Consider the following 15,060-nt stretch of genomic DNA (forward strand, 5'->3'; position numbering starts at 1 on the left):
GTGAAACCTCAGAAAATGGCAAACACTTAAGAGCTGGGGGTTTTATATTTTTTTCATAGAGCGAAATTTCAGCACACGCATTCAAAACTGAAGGTCGTTCAGCCATTTCCCCAGCTGCACTGGCCTTAAATGTAACAATGTAAAGTTTAATTGACACCATTGTTCGGGCAACACTTTTTGCTCCATTTAACAGCCCATAGATTGCCGCCGAACGCGTTGACAGTAAAGCTGAAAAAAAAAACTGAACAAAAATCGAGGAGCTAGCCTGGTGAAAAAAATGTGAAAAAGATAACGAGCTTAGGGGAGTCGTGGGGATCGGTTCTCCACCCGTCTGAGCCATGTCAGTGAGCAAGTCCATCAGTCACTCAGGCCCAGTGCGACACTTCTAAATACACTTTGAAAAATAGTAGCCAAATAGGTCAAAAATGGTATATGGAATCCCCTTAAAAGGAAGCTCTTTCAAAAAGAAATCAACTACATATTCCCCTTAAACACAACTTTTAACTATGTAATAAAAAACATACAAAAACCAACTACTTAGCTCTGAGATATATACTCATAACAAACAACTTTTTCATCAAGTTTTATAAATTATTTCAAAATAAAACTATTTATAGAAGATTGATATTAATGGAATTCTTATAAACAAAATTCCATTTATTTAAATATTTATTTTATATAATCTTATTTTCCACTAATGGACTGTAATTAAATCCATAAAAAACCCTAATGAACTATAAAAACCATTAATGGTTAACTAAACATATATTTTTATAGCCTTTTTTCATGGTGCATAAGAGGAATAAGAACTGTAGCAACCATCGCTGACCAGTCATCAATTCCAGGCACGTTGTTCAAATTATTATTATGCGCAAAATCGCAAAAGGATCTCTCAGTAGTTACTGCCTTTGGCCTGCCACTCGAGCAGACAATCAAGAAATTTAAATTTGATTCGTTGAGCAAACTGCCCAACATCAACAACAACAGAAAATAGCTGGCAAAGCGCACTCAAGTGTCAAATGTAAGGAACGATAAGGCAAGGAAAAATCAAAAGGCAAAAAAAAAAGAAAAAACAGAAAAACTCACACACTTGCATTACACTTCAATCGAAGGACGTTTTCCTTCTGCATTTCAACTTGACTTCTTGTCCGTGCCTTCTGCCTTGTCTGCCCTTACCAACAATTCCTTAGCCATGGCCATTTCCATTTCTACTCCGCCTTTAATGCTCACTTTGTCAATTTGCTTGGCATTCTGCTTTTGCTTTAGTTTAGCAGCGATTCTCATAAATTAAATTGTTTGTCGCAGGGCAACACTGACAGCGCCGAATGTTGACAACTCTTTGCCCCAGAGATTTATGTGTGGGCGTGGCCGAAACCAGACATTTCAATGCATCAAAGTCAGGGTAAAATAGATAAAACGCGAGCCGACAATCATCAATGAAGTTATTACAGGGGAGTTTTTGAATTTGAATTTAAGCAACAAATATTTAAATAAATTCAAAGGGTTTCATTTCATTTTTCATACGTTCTTAGAACGTATAAGTTAAATAATAAACAATGTCTTTTTATTCATTAATTTATTTATTTATTTAATGTTTTTATTAATGTAAAAAAAACTATAAAGCATTGTCATTTAATCCGGAAAAAACCAAAAATCTAAGTTGTCTCCCAAACCACACTTTCTATAGCTCTTTTTAGAGCTTCCATCTGCATAGATTGGAATCTCTATGACAAGACCCAAAAAATGCTGTGAAAATTTGTTAATTTAAATTCCATACATTGACCCAGCGACAAATATACATAATATTAATAATATTTGCACACGCCGGGCAGCGCGAGGAGTCCGAGAAAAAAGAGCGTAAGAAAAGTGAAATGATATCGTTTGCCGGTCATTATGCATTCCGATGGCTATCTGGCCAGTTCACTTGCCCAGCTCAGAAATTATGCTAATTTTATGTGTCAATTATCTGCCAATAAGCACGATGGGGGCTGAGATACTTTTTGGGTTACTCGGCCAAATGGGGACGAGCCCTGAGCAGCGGCCGCTGCTCATGTGTAAACATGATTTGTGCCAGTCAAGTGGTCAGGTTCTTTTATTTTTCTGGGTCTCTTGCCCAAGGAATTTGCATATTTTGTTTGCTTTATGCAAATTACTTTGGGATCTCCTTCTAACTAACTTTAAAGGCAGGAACTTACAATAGAAGCCAGCCAATTAAGTTAGGCCATAAAATGCATTGTTTGATTTTTTAAGACATTGACCTAGTATCCAAATAAAAAGTATGATATCATACTTGAGTCTATAATTAGCTGTCACTTAGAAAATCAATCAGGAGTGGAATATTTATTCAAAGTGTTGAATTTCGCACATTCTTCAATTGCCCAGAAAGATAGACTTTCTCTGCCCCAAGGCAAAAAAGATGTAAGTAATTTGACTGGCTCATGATGCAATTTCAATTAGAACCAAACGAAGCGTACGAAAAGGCAAACAAACAAACAAGCAACAAAAGAAAAATAACAAACCAACAGAAAAGTAAGCAAACAAAGTTGCTCAACACGAAAGAAAAGGCGAAAACAGTAAGACAAATAAGCAAAACGCTCGAATTAAGCAACAATTCAACTTCAACTTGAACTCTGAAAGGCACGCGATTGCCTCAATGATATAATCGATTAGATGAAGCCATTATCATCAAACACACACGCCATCAGGTGTACACTGCTAAAAAATGTTAGTAAATGCACTAGTCACTCTTTACTATATACTGTTAACTTGACGGGTTAAATAATAATTGTGAAGAAATGTTAGTTGCAAGCCAAGTAAGCATAAATCATTATGATTTTTTTCAGTGCTTTAGTTAATAAAGTTTCATTAAATTTCTATTATTAGCATTGAATCAACATTGAGAACTTTTAATAGGAATTTAATGCACTTAATACCTAAACGTTTCTAAATCATTTAATAAACTTTAAACTTAAATCCAGATTATATATTTTTCCAGTCTGTACACAAATGTATCTTCTAAAACCGGTAGTCTAATCTGTGTAAGCACTTTGTTAATGGGCGAAAGTCTGAAGATCGTTCGGCGAAGATTGAAAGAAACTTCTGGTCATGTAATTCTCGGGGCATTCTTTCTCAATGAATCAGCAATTCTAGACAAACAGAAGAAAAACGAAAACATTAAAAGTATAACAGTAGTTTTGCAAATATTTAAAACCACCAAAAAATCTGTTTAGCTTAAGAGAGAATTTTAGGGCAGAAGGGAAGGAGAAGAGAAAAGATTTCCAAAAATCTTCGTTTGGCTTCTCGGCTCTCCATTTTGCCTTCCTTCTTTGTCACATTTCAGTGCCGCGATTATTAGATACCCTTTACTCTATGTTCTATCAGCAGATAGATCTTTTTCTTCTTCCTGTTACATACATTCCACCATTTACAATATACCCTTCAACACAACAAGTAATGGGTATAATAAGAGGTAATCGGAATAAATAGTGTTACACTTAAATCTGCTTTGTGGCCTCAAGTGATTCCAGTGCTGAGTAGACAAGCCACTCTTCTTGGCTATTTACAGAGCAACAGCTTCGGGGTACAAGAACTTATGCAACCAGGCAGCAAGTCGAGCAAATCTGCCAGGCAAATTACCATAAAATTTACATAAAAGCTTCCGTGTAAAATTTATTTAAAACAAATAAAAAGTTACAACACGGCAAAAAGGTAAACAAAATGCACAAAATCCTGTGGACACTACATCTTCGGATAGGCGGAAGCCCCCACAGAGGTTGTCTTGTTGGCTAGGGCCATAAACATAAACATAAACATAAACTGCCCGGCCCGTCCAGTAGTAGTAGACAACAATTGGCAACAGGTGTAGGCCAGGCCAAGACAAACCTTCGGCCAGGTCTTGGCCTCAGTCGAAGTATAAGTCTTGCCCATGTTCTTTAGCCCTTAGCTAATACAGAAGAACTTACCTAAGAGGGATTAGCTTTAGGGAGACACAAATAACTTTCCCTTCTCAAGCCATCATTGATGTATGGAAGGATATTTATTACAAGCTTATCTGAGTCAAAATAATATAAGAACTTTCTTCTTAAATGTTAATTTTTATGTTATACTAATATAATTTCTTTATAAGATTTTAAGTTGATATACGCAGAACCCACTGTATTTGAATCCATTTGACAGCACAAAGGATCTAAGTTGTAGGGAGGGACAAGTGTGAAGCCGAGACCGGGACACGTGGCCCTCTATTCGAAACAGGTCTTAACTTGGCTTTGACAATTTGGGTTGCCCCATCCCGGAACAGTCGGAAACGGTTCTGGGTCCCCGTTGCCCGGTTGTGTTATACTATCGCCAACCCATCCTATGCCCCAGATCGCCCCAAAAACCCAAGCCCAAGTCAACCCATCCTGTTTGTTGCGGTCCTTGTGTGTCCGAGAGTTGTTGCTCAAGCCGTTGGCTTTTGTCTGTCAATTTTTGTGTTATTGTGGAACGCTTGAGAGGTGAGGTTACTACGTGCAGGGTCCCCTTTTTCCAAATGCCTCTCAAGGCCTGTCATTGTGCAAATTTACAGTTTTCCGCCAGTCGAGTCGAGTCGAGTGGCTACGTTTGGGGAAATCTACGAGATTGTGTGGCATCAAATGCGACACTAAAAAGACAAACACGTTTTGTATTGAGCCGAGAAATTCCCCCGGTAGCCGGTCTCAAAATTAGCCGAATGAAAAGGTTGAAAGGTGGCCGGGATAGGCTGGCCGTATCTGGAATTGGCCAGTACCAGCCAGAAGCCAACTGTTGGCCATGTGTGGCCCCAAGATATAGCGAGGAGGAAATTAAGTAATTATGCACTTGACTGGCCGTTTTTACAACTGCCCAGGAGCCAATGTGCCGGCATGCTAGGCACTCCATTCTGGCCAGCTCTTTGCACAGGGAAAAAATTAGAAGAAAAGCAGTCTTAGAAGTTCATTTGAATGCCAAGAGTTTTAATATTGTCTTTATATGGTCCATTTTCTTTAATAGTCCCCCAGACTTTAGATCTCAAGAGTTTATTCATTTAAATTTGAAAAGACCTAACTATGGGAATTTCTAATTTTCTGCAGTGTGAAAAGCCTGCTCACACATATTTTCGGCAGTCCCAGTTGCAGTTGTAGTTGCCTTCTAAGTCCCATTTCCAGTCTCTGGCCTTATGCAGATACCAATACCAATTTCAGTGGGTTCCCCGAAAATGGACTGGCCAAAAACCTACACACGAACTGCAGGCAGGCTGCCATTGACGGAGCGAATATTGGCCCATTGGCATCATGTTCGATTTTGCAGACACAGCGACGTTTTGTCTTTAACTAAATTATAGCCAATGCCACTGCCCATGGACATGAACGTGGACGTGGTAGTGGATCGGAAGTGCAGGGACGGAAAAGGAAGCGGAAGTCGAGGACAAAAAGACCAAAAATAGCTTCTACATCAGGGCTACCGGCTTTAGGTTTAGCTTCTGCCTCGGCATCAGCTTCAACTGGCTGAAATGTGCCAAAAACTGTCGATGAACGGAGTCTGGTAGTAGCCTGCAACTGACGTGATATCACCCAACCTCAAGTTTTTGAGCCGGACCCGGGACTTTGGCCCCGCCCGGCAGTCAATAGTCAACTAAACTGCATCAAACTGCCTGCCAAGTTGCCTCCACCGACCGCCCCCAAAAGTCCATCCTCCAGCTTTTTGCCGTAGCTATCTGTGTCTCTGGAGCGATATCGATATAAGGCATTACCTGCTAAACTGTTTGGCAGCATCTCGCACAGGTTGTGAATCGGAATCGGGGACAGAATCAGGTGGAATCCGACGGCGGAGAGAGTTGGAGGCGGCATGTCAAACAGTTTTGCAATTGTTTCGAAATTGTCTCTCGTGCAAATGCAATTTTCTTCAATTTCATTTGGGCGGAGGCAGTGGTGGTGCAGGAGGTAGTGGTAGAGAAGCAGAAGAGCCGGTGCCAATGTCAGTTGGCAGTTGGCCTGGGTCAGGACTTGGCCTTATCCGCACGGCTACACCGGGGATAAAAAGGCCAACTGATATTAGGAAGAATAGTAAACTTCAAGAATGTTTAAGACTGGAATTCTGGGAAATAAATTAGGTGTTATCAATTCGTTGGATTTTCCATCAGATTAATAGCCTGTTTTAGACTGTGATTTAACAATTTTTATTTGCAACTTAGAATCTGAGGTTTCTCCTCCGTTTGAATCTCTTTTAGATAAGTTTTTTAATCTAACTTAAATCTTAACTTAATAACTTTGTATAACTTATTAAGAAAACTGTTAAAAAGCCAAGTTACTAAAACCTTTTTCTCTGTGTACTAAAACCTGGAAAAGAGTTTAATCTATTACATAAAACAAATTGCAGATTTGCTCATGTTCTCCTCCGAACATGACATTTAAGTAACTTGATTCTGTCATTTGTTTGTTTGCAACATTTTTGTGCTGGACCTAAAACGAGGCGGTGGGGGGTGGCCCGGGTGGTAATGGAGATTTTGGCAGTTGGCCGATAAGCTTGATTTCTGTTCTGTCACAGTCCGATTTCGATTTATGTCCACCGAGATGAGTGACCACAAAAATTGATCGTCTGGGACCCAAGAAACAAGAAAACATACAGATAATAGAGTTTTGGTTTTCTAATTTCCGGCATGATGAATACTAGTATAAATAAGGCTAAGGCTGAAGGAAATTGGCTCTGGGAGATATTTAGAAGAACATTTTTTATTAAAATTGATTAAGCTATGACACCGCAAGGCCAAACCCTTTTCCAAGCACCATTTCAATATCGGCCTCATCAAAATGCACTCCATCACCGACGGACAATTACGGGCTCAAAATGCAACAATTTTATTACACAAAGCTTATGGTCAGACTAACAAATATATCAAAGCTAAAAGCCTGGAACATTCGCAAAAATACCAGAAAAACACACACAGAAAAGAGGCGGGAGAAGGGTGCCCATGCTCATCCTCAAAATCCCCACCATGATGATCCCAGTGAGCTCCCCAATGAACAATGGCCCAATGTTGACATAATAAAACGCACATAACTATAGTGAAACCGAGGGGGTGGTGGCGGGAAGGGGTGAAAGGACACAAGGCCGCAGATGCCACAAATTCCGATTTTCCACAAACACTCACACACACACACACACACAGACACTGTGAAACAACCATATATGGTCAGTAAAAAATGTTATTAAAAAATATATCCCATAAAGAGTGAGCCAAAAAAACATAAAAAAAAACTAAGGAGGCGGACGGCAAAGTTGGAAATCATATAAAAGAGAAATCAATGCAAAACTATGGGATTTAAAAGCGCTTTAAATCGCCCAAGAATATGCAAGGCCATGGGTCATAAAGTTGCGGTTTCATTACACAAAAAACCTCAACCATGACATGAAAGGATAGAGCAGAGACGGTATAAAATATGCTATTAAATCTACGTTGGAATGGAGACCACAAGAAAAATAGATGGTACAAAAAATCAAGCTCTTTCTGACCACTCAATATATATATATATATACTCGTATATATCCTATGTCCAAGTAATTCAAAGTTAACGATGTGTAAATACTTAAGGGCTTAAAATGCAAAGAGCCAGCTCCTCAAACCGCAATTATGACAACCCCACCAGTGAAATTTTGGGGTGTAGACTTTACAAGGCTACCAATTACATCTGCCCGATGGCCATGATTTGTCCCCTCCATTCTTGCTGAAAATGGTAACAAAATTGCAGCCTCGTTTGCTGCACAAATGAGCCACATTGTAGTGGCAGAGTAGATATAAGGGAACCGGCCGAGACAACTACTACCCCATAGACCACATGGACACAATTACCGACAACGACAATTACCCGCCGGCAATTTCCCGGCATTAACACCCATCGCACACAGACAGAGGCTTTGGTTTTTATAACTTCTTCAGTGCCGGGAAGCTAAAAAACTGAAAAACTAAAAGATCCGATGGAGATAGAACCAGAGGACGGAATCTTTACCTGCATAAATTTATTATGACCGCGATGAGATTGCAACGACAGAACAGCAAATACGACCTTGAAGACCATCACCTGGATGGTCTACGTGATGCCCTTAGGGAGCTCAGAGCTGCGTTGCATTGTTACATTCCCCCCTCCCTATTCCCCTCTTTAAGACCAACTGAAACTCCATCATCATCATTAAAGCCTGGCCAATAAATTAGCAGGGACCAAAGCGATTTGCTAAGGTTTTTATTGTCCGGCCAGCAAGCATCAGGTGTGGATGGCTCAAATTGAATTAAATGTTGATGCTTCTGGGGGGAACTCAAAGGAAACTTCACGGAGAGAAAAAGTTAATATAAAAACTATAAAAAAGTCTAAAAATGTAAATAAAATCATTAACTATTAAATAAAATGATTTGAATTGAATTTTAAATCATATTTTTATCAGATAAGTTAACTGATGTTTTAAATAGGTAAAAAATAAAATTAAAAATTGTTTTGTTTTACTTTCTGTGCATTTCTTGTTTTGCTTGATGCACCAGCCAATGCTCGCCCAAGTCAGAGATCACAAGGGACTATCCTGAAAGCATAATAAACCAGAAAAAAAAGATATACATCGTTGGGGGCGTTTTTGAGCCTATGCCACGCCTCCTCCATTGCAGGGCCGCGTGATTTAATGAGTTCCACAGACACTGATTTATGCCTAATGACTGGGGCCTAAATCGTTCCGCCCTTACACAATCTGTTTCGCCCGCACCAACCCGCCAAACCCAGAAAAAGACCAAAATACATGTATGCAAATTAAGCAAGTCAAACAAATGCAAAACTAAATTGCTTGAAATAAAACTTTTTGGCAGATTTAAGCCGCACTTCGTGGGTCATGAGGGAGGGGGAACTAGCCCTGGGAAAGAATGAGAATCACATCAGAAGTGAGCAAAACAGATTTGTCACAAAACCACAACAGCCAGTAAATCAGCATAAAAGGCGAATGCAAGTCAAAACATTTCAGAAATTATGACCCCGGCCAAGGGCCGCTCAACTAGAGAGAGAACTAAGGGGCAAAGGGTCGTCCGGCCACAAGACCAAGCCGCAAACTGAATGGGCCTGCGAGGAACATGGAGGATGGCAGTCCTCCAATGGGTTTTTGGCTATTCGAAGCGGATTGGGGCTTTCGGCGTAGAGGACTGGGCCAATGATAATTGCCATTGGTGTGGATGGGGAAGATGGGTGATTCCCCAGACGAAACGCAATGCCCAAATTTAACAACACCCAAAATATTTTGGTAGTTAGAAGATCACATCTTAGGTATACTCTTTCTTTGAATATTTTTTTGAATCTTTAAATCTTACTTATTCAACGAATGAGTTATAAAAACCTTTTTAAACTTAATTAGATAACAAATTTAGCATAGGCAAACTTAACAAAAATGAACAGAAAAGACTTTCAAATTAATTTCTATTTATTAAATATACTTTTTCAATCTTAAAAAAAAGAAACCAACCAAAGAAAAACAATGGAAATACAATCATTACTAAATCATTACCAAAACTAAAAAGTGTTTAACTACTTCGAATATCAATTGATAAAGGAAACTGATATTACATCAGCCTTGGGTAAAACTAAAAATAGTTTTCCCTGAAATGAAAATAACGCAGTTAATGATGCCCCAATATCGGGTTGCAGCAGTCAGCCATGTTAAACACGATACCCTGGAAAAGCGTATGAAAAGCAAGGAAAAGAAATCATAGGAAAAACCCAGCATCAAAAGCTTCATATCCAAAAAGCACATACTAAAGCCGGCGAGTATCTGTGAAGTAGCTGCTGCAGCAACAGCAGCTGAATTTCATAAATGCAATAATTGCTGCTGCTGCTCCTGCTTGTTAGTATTTGTCTGTATCTGTGTGTGTTGTATGAGTGTATCTGTGTGTGTGTCTGGATGGATGCATGCAAAAAAGATGCAAATCAGTCGGACATCTGGACACCGGCAGACGAACGAGCTCACTCTCGTAAGCATAAATAAGTCGTCTGCCCCGCCTCCCAAACCAAGCCAAAAATCTAACGAGACCGTATTCATTACAACCGAAAGAGCGGCAGTCCACTGACAGATAACCTTTATTCGTATTAAAATTAAAAGATAGAAAACGAATTAATATTATATTATATTATATTTTGAACTATATTTTTGAAAGTTTTCCTAACTTAACTCAAGGGTAGTATGGAATAATTTCAATTCACAATTCATTGGAAAAACAATTTTATAATCATTGATTTTTTCCAAGTGCAGTTCCTCTGCCCATCTTGGCCAACTAGAGATGGCTTGGGCTTGGAGTTGTGGGGCGGCACAAGGGCATAACAAACAGCTTGTTGTTGGCTGGCTCAGTTGAGCAGACATCGGAGTAGCCCACTGACACTTCCGTTTAGGCTTTGTTTTTTCTCGTTCTGCGCTCCGCTATAACTCATGCTTGCAAAAACAAAGCAATTAAAAGCTTTAACTTAAAGCACAACATCACATTTGTTTTACTCCATAGCTAAGGCAAAGGAATTTATGCAAATACAGTAGATATTTGCTTTGAAAAGATTGTTAATCATTATTATTATATAGAAAAAGATAGAAAAATTGATCATTAAACTTTCCATAAAAAGAGAAGTCATTAAATCTTTTAATCTCCCAAAAAAATCTGAAATTCATTCAAAAATTTCCTTTTCAAAGATTCTTAAAAGAATATTTTCTTATTATACAAACAATTTAGCATAAAATCAAGTTTGTTTATTTCTAATATTCACTGTATTTTCGAGTACACACTTTTCATGACTTTATTTATTTATGGTCGGCCAGTCTGATGCTTATTAAATAGTTTTGCATTCGAAATTTATTTCGGTCAAAAATCTCCTTTTCTTGGGGCAATAATTTTTGGCTTTTGCCGCACACACACTTCACAGGCATTTGACTTTTAAAAGTCGAGTGCGTTTCTATTTCATTTCATGGATATAAATATTTCAGGCATTTTCTCTGGCTTTTCAGACTTTTAATTGAGGCAAATATCATTTAAGAGTATAAAGAAGAAATAGGAGTTTGTTTGCCAAATTAGACGATAAATTCAAACCGACTTTGGATTTAAATAATATTCAAATAATTGAATGGAATATTAAGTGGTGGTGGCAAGTCAAGTACGCTATCATTCAAGAGGCATCTTCAAATCTAGCGAAATTCTCTATGTTTGGCAGAAGGGGGCACGCAGCAGATCCCGGGGGAAAGCTGCTGGAAGGCGGGGGAAAATTCTGTGGAAATGACAGGGCGTGTCAAGTCCTGCCAAACAAAACGCACACATGCGTGTGTGTGTGCCCCTCCTAGCATTTTCCTACTTCATGCTACTTAAACTTCAGCAAAATGTTCTGTCATTTTGACAACATTTTCCCGAGCGAAAGACAAAAACCCAGAAAGAAAGAGCGTGTGTAAGAGGAAAACTATCGTCATGAAGCCAAGTATTAAGCGACGTGAGCGTTGGCTAACAAAGAAGTGGAAAAAAAACGACGGAAAAATTGTGAAAACCAAGGAAAACTAACATAACTGCGAAGCGAAATGTGCTTGAGCAATAATAGATTCCCACACACCGAAAAGATGGGTTCTCGTGTTTGTGTTTCAGCCAAAGTGCAGATCAAATGCAGTTAACTAGCTTGTTGACATCTTCACACACAATTTGCTGACAAACACAAACAAACAGATTCAAGCTTTTCCCCGGCTTTTTTCCTCTTTCTTATCCCATTGCCTTTGTTCCACCAGCGCTTACTTGAGCGTTTGGAGTTTGGGCCAAAAGTTTGCATTCAGAGCGTTTTCCACTGCTCTGTTGCCGAAACCCGCAAAGATACAAGATACCTGGCGATGATGGTGATGAGGAAAGTGTCAGAGCATTGCAAAAAATATTCATGGAAAATAGAGGATGTAAAATGAGGAGTTCTTTATTCAAAAAGTAAAAATAGTAACTATGGTCTAGCGATAAAAATATATTCAATAAATTAAAGTATATAAAGTCTGAAAAAAACGAATTTATAAAGAGAAATCATAGCATAAATATGAAAATACTCTTCGAAAGCTTAACTTTACATAGTGGTCTTTATTTTCCCAATTTTCCCTTGGTGTAACCATTTAATACGACTGCATACTACATATATTCTGATATAAATAAATGTGTGAGCGTGCGGTGCACGAATGTATTTTTCATAAGTTAAGTAAAATGAAGAAAAACAATGTTGTTGGCCAAAAGGATTGCCATGGCAGTCCGATTGCTACGTGCGTTTGCAACAAATTGCAGCATAAACACCCCAACAACCCTGTCATCCCCCCCCACTGACTGACCCCTCTTATAGTGGGCGTGTCCCTCAATGGGGGCACTCATGCAAAAGTAAACGATTTTTAAATGCAATTCCACAAATGGCCAGGCCAACACTCTCTCTACTCCTCCGTCTGGCATTGTCGCAAGAAAGTTGTCAAAATATATTATATGGCCCAGGTTAAAATTTTATGCTCAGCCAAAGATGAAATTTTTAAAAGCATTTTGATTTGCTCAGAACGCACCTGGGGGCCAGGTTATAAAATGTCCCATGGAATATTCATGTCAGACCATAAAAAAAATAAAAGCGGAATCGGAAAATATTTGTATCTAGTAAAGCGTTTGAGAGTCTGTGTCAGTGCAGACATTCAATCTCATTCCGAGTGCGTGGCAAGAGGGATTGCCGAGGATTACGAATCCCAGCTGCTCCGGAAGTTAGCCAAGTCCAGTTCTTGACCCTCCGCACAAAAGTCCTCGAAACTGTTGCTGCATGCCACATGGCAGACGGACGCACAGACATTCGCATTCGCATAGTTTTGCGGCCTGCATGCCAAAAAGGTGCTCGCTCTTAGGACCTTCGGCAGGAAAAAGATAGCTGCTATAGTTGGAACAAAAACACTGAAAGAAAAGAACTATAGTTATTAGAAAATAGATTTAAAGATATAAAAAAATATACATTAAGTGTCTAAAAGAAAAAATTTGGGAAAAAGTCTTTGAAAACTTAAATTAGGAAATTCTTTACGAGTTTATTTTTATATATTTAATAAAAATTTGTAATCCTTTTTATTATTTTCAGTATAACAGAGTGTCATGTTAGATACTTGATGCAATTTCATTTCGATTGCCAACGCGTTTGGGTCATTGTGGTTCAAGCGGCCAAATAAAATTTCTTTACAACTCACTTAAGGTTCTTGTTTAGTATTCAAAGCTCTGCATTTGGGGGAAGACACTCTTTCATTGCAGTGCATTTGCCCAGTCACCACCCAAAGTGTAGTTTCTTTCGATTTTCCCCCTCCGTTTTTCCACATACTCGCCTTGAAAATCTCAGCCTTCGATTATGGAACGTTGCATACTTTCGAGAACAGGCATGCACGAAATGTCAAAAATATGTAGGGCCAGTTTGTGTGCGTGTCTGTGTGGGCGGTTGTATATTCTGTATCTGTAGCTGTATATCTGCGGCTGAGGGAAAATTGCCTACTGAAACTCATTTTTTGTGTTTTCCGCACGACGAAAGACAGTCAATGATACAAACAACGAAACGAGAACGGGAAAAATGGGGAAAACAACAGGAAAAAGTCGTAGCCAAAAGCCAAAGCAATGCAATAAACGTAATTACAATTGAAACGTCCCTGAGAGATGAGAGTTGGTTACGAGGACAACAATAACAACAACATGTTTGTCAACTGCTATACATCGGAATTTATCAATAATTCCCATTCAGGCAGCTCCGTAGTACGTTCCTTTGGCAATTACACACACGAACTGGTCCTGGACTCAGACTCCTTTGAGTCCTTATTTCCTCTCACTCTTTCTTTTTTCAGTATATCCAATACAATGTTCAATGTACGTGTTCATATCCCTTACGAATTGCCCAATGTCCGGCCGTATTTCAATGGGTCGCTCGCAGCTATGGCATCTTCAGTGATTCTCAGTTCATTTCGATACCCAACTTTGCATATTTCCTCAAATAAAGACAATTTACTGCCAAGCAGGTGGACTTCAGGATTTATTAAAAATTCCTTATCGTTTAATAAAGGTGTACTAAACGTTTTGTATTCAAAATTTACCATTTTTAATAAGCATGGTACTCAAAGCAAAGTGTAGTTCCTTCCTCATAATTGGAAATGTTTTTGGAGTGCATACTTAAATTTAAATAGCTTTTACATTTGTGTGATAAATATTTGGTTACAATTTTGACAATTTGTAATAAATATTGGTCACATTATAGCACTCACTTTGGATAGGCAATAAAACTCATTTCATTGTAAGTTTGTTAAACTATTTGTTTGCATTTTAATGTATGTTTTTTTATATTTTAACAATACTGCAATTTTAAAACCTAAACTGCTCTAAAGTTAAGTTGAATTTTTGTTAGTCCTTCGTCTTAGTCTCTCTCTGCTGCAATGATTCAGGAAATTCAATTAAAATTGCTGAGAATGCTGGCCATTGTTTGGCGGGATTAGAGAGATCGAGATTGAAGGCATTCCAACCGAATGTCTACGGCTTTAATCGCATCCCTTGGCCTTTCAACTCAATAACTTTTTGTGGAAAACGCATTTGCCCTGAGGCTCACTTATAGTTTGGTTTTTGAGAGTCTGTTTTGGTTTTGGTTTTTTTTTAAAATGTTCTTTAAAGTAGAAGCTGGCACTTAGGTAACTAAATGAAACATTTTCAATAAATGGAAAACCATTAAATCCTTTTAGCAGAAAATAAACACCCATTGAGATTTATAAAGATTTTCCTCTGTGCCTTTAAGATTTCATTCCCGGCAGTTGATGTTGATGCTGCTGTTGCGTTTGCTGCAATTGCCAGCTTTTTCGCCTGCGGCAGCTGACAGGCAAAGGTGGCCAGCAATGCAGCCAGCCACCGCAAACACCCGCGGGCAGCATGGCCAAGTTTTTTGGGGGGTTCCCTGGGTTTCCAGGGGGCGTGAGGAAGGGAAGGGTTCCGAACAGGCCTACAATGCTGGCCAAGTGAAAACAAGCGTGAACAGAGATCCCGCCCACAACAAAAAACAGGATGCAGTACTG

This window comes from Drosophila eugracilis, unplaced genomic scaffold, assembly GCF_018153835.1.
Source record: "Drosophila eugracilis isolate 14026-0451.02 unplaced genomic scaffold, ASM1815383v1 contig_75, whole genome shotgun sequence".
Lineage (NCBI taxonomy): Eukaryota > Metazoa > Arthropoda > Insecta > Diptera > Drosophilidae > Drosophila > Drosophila eugracilis.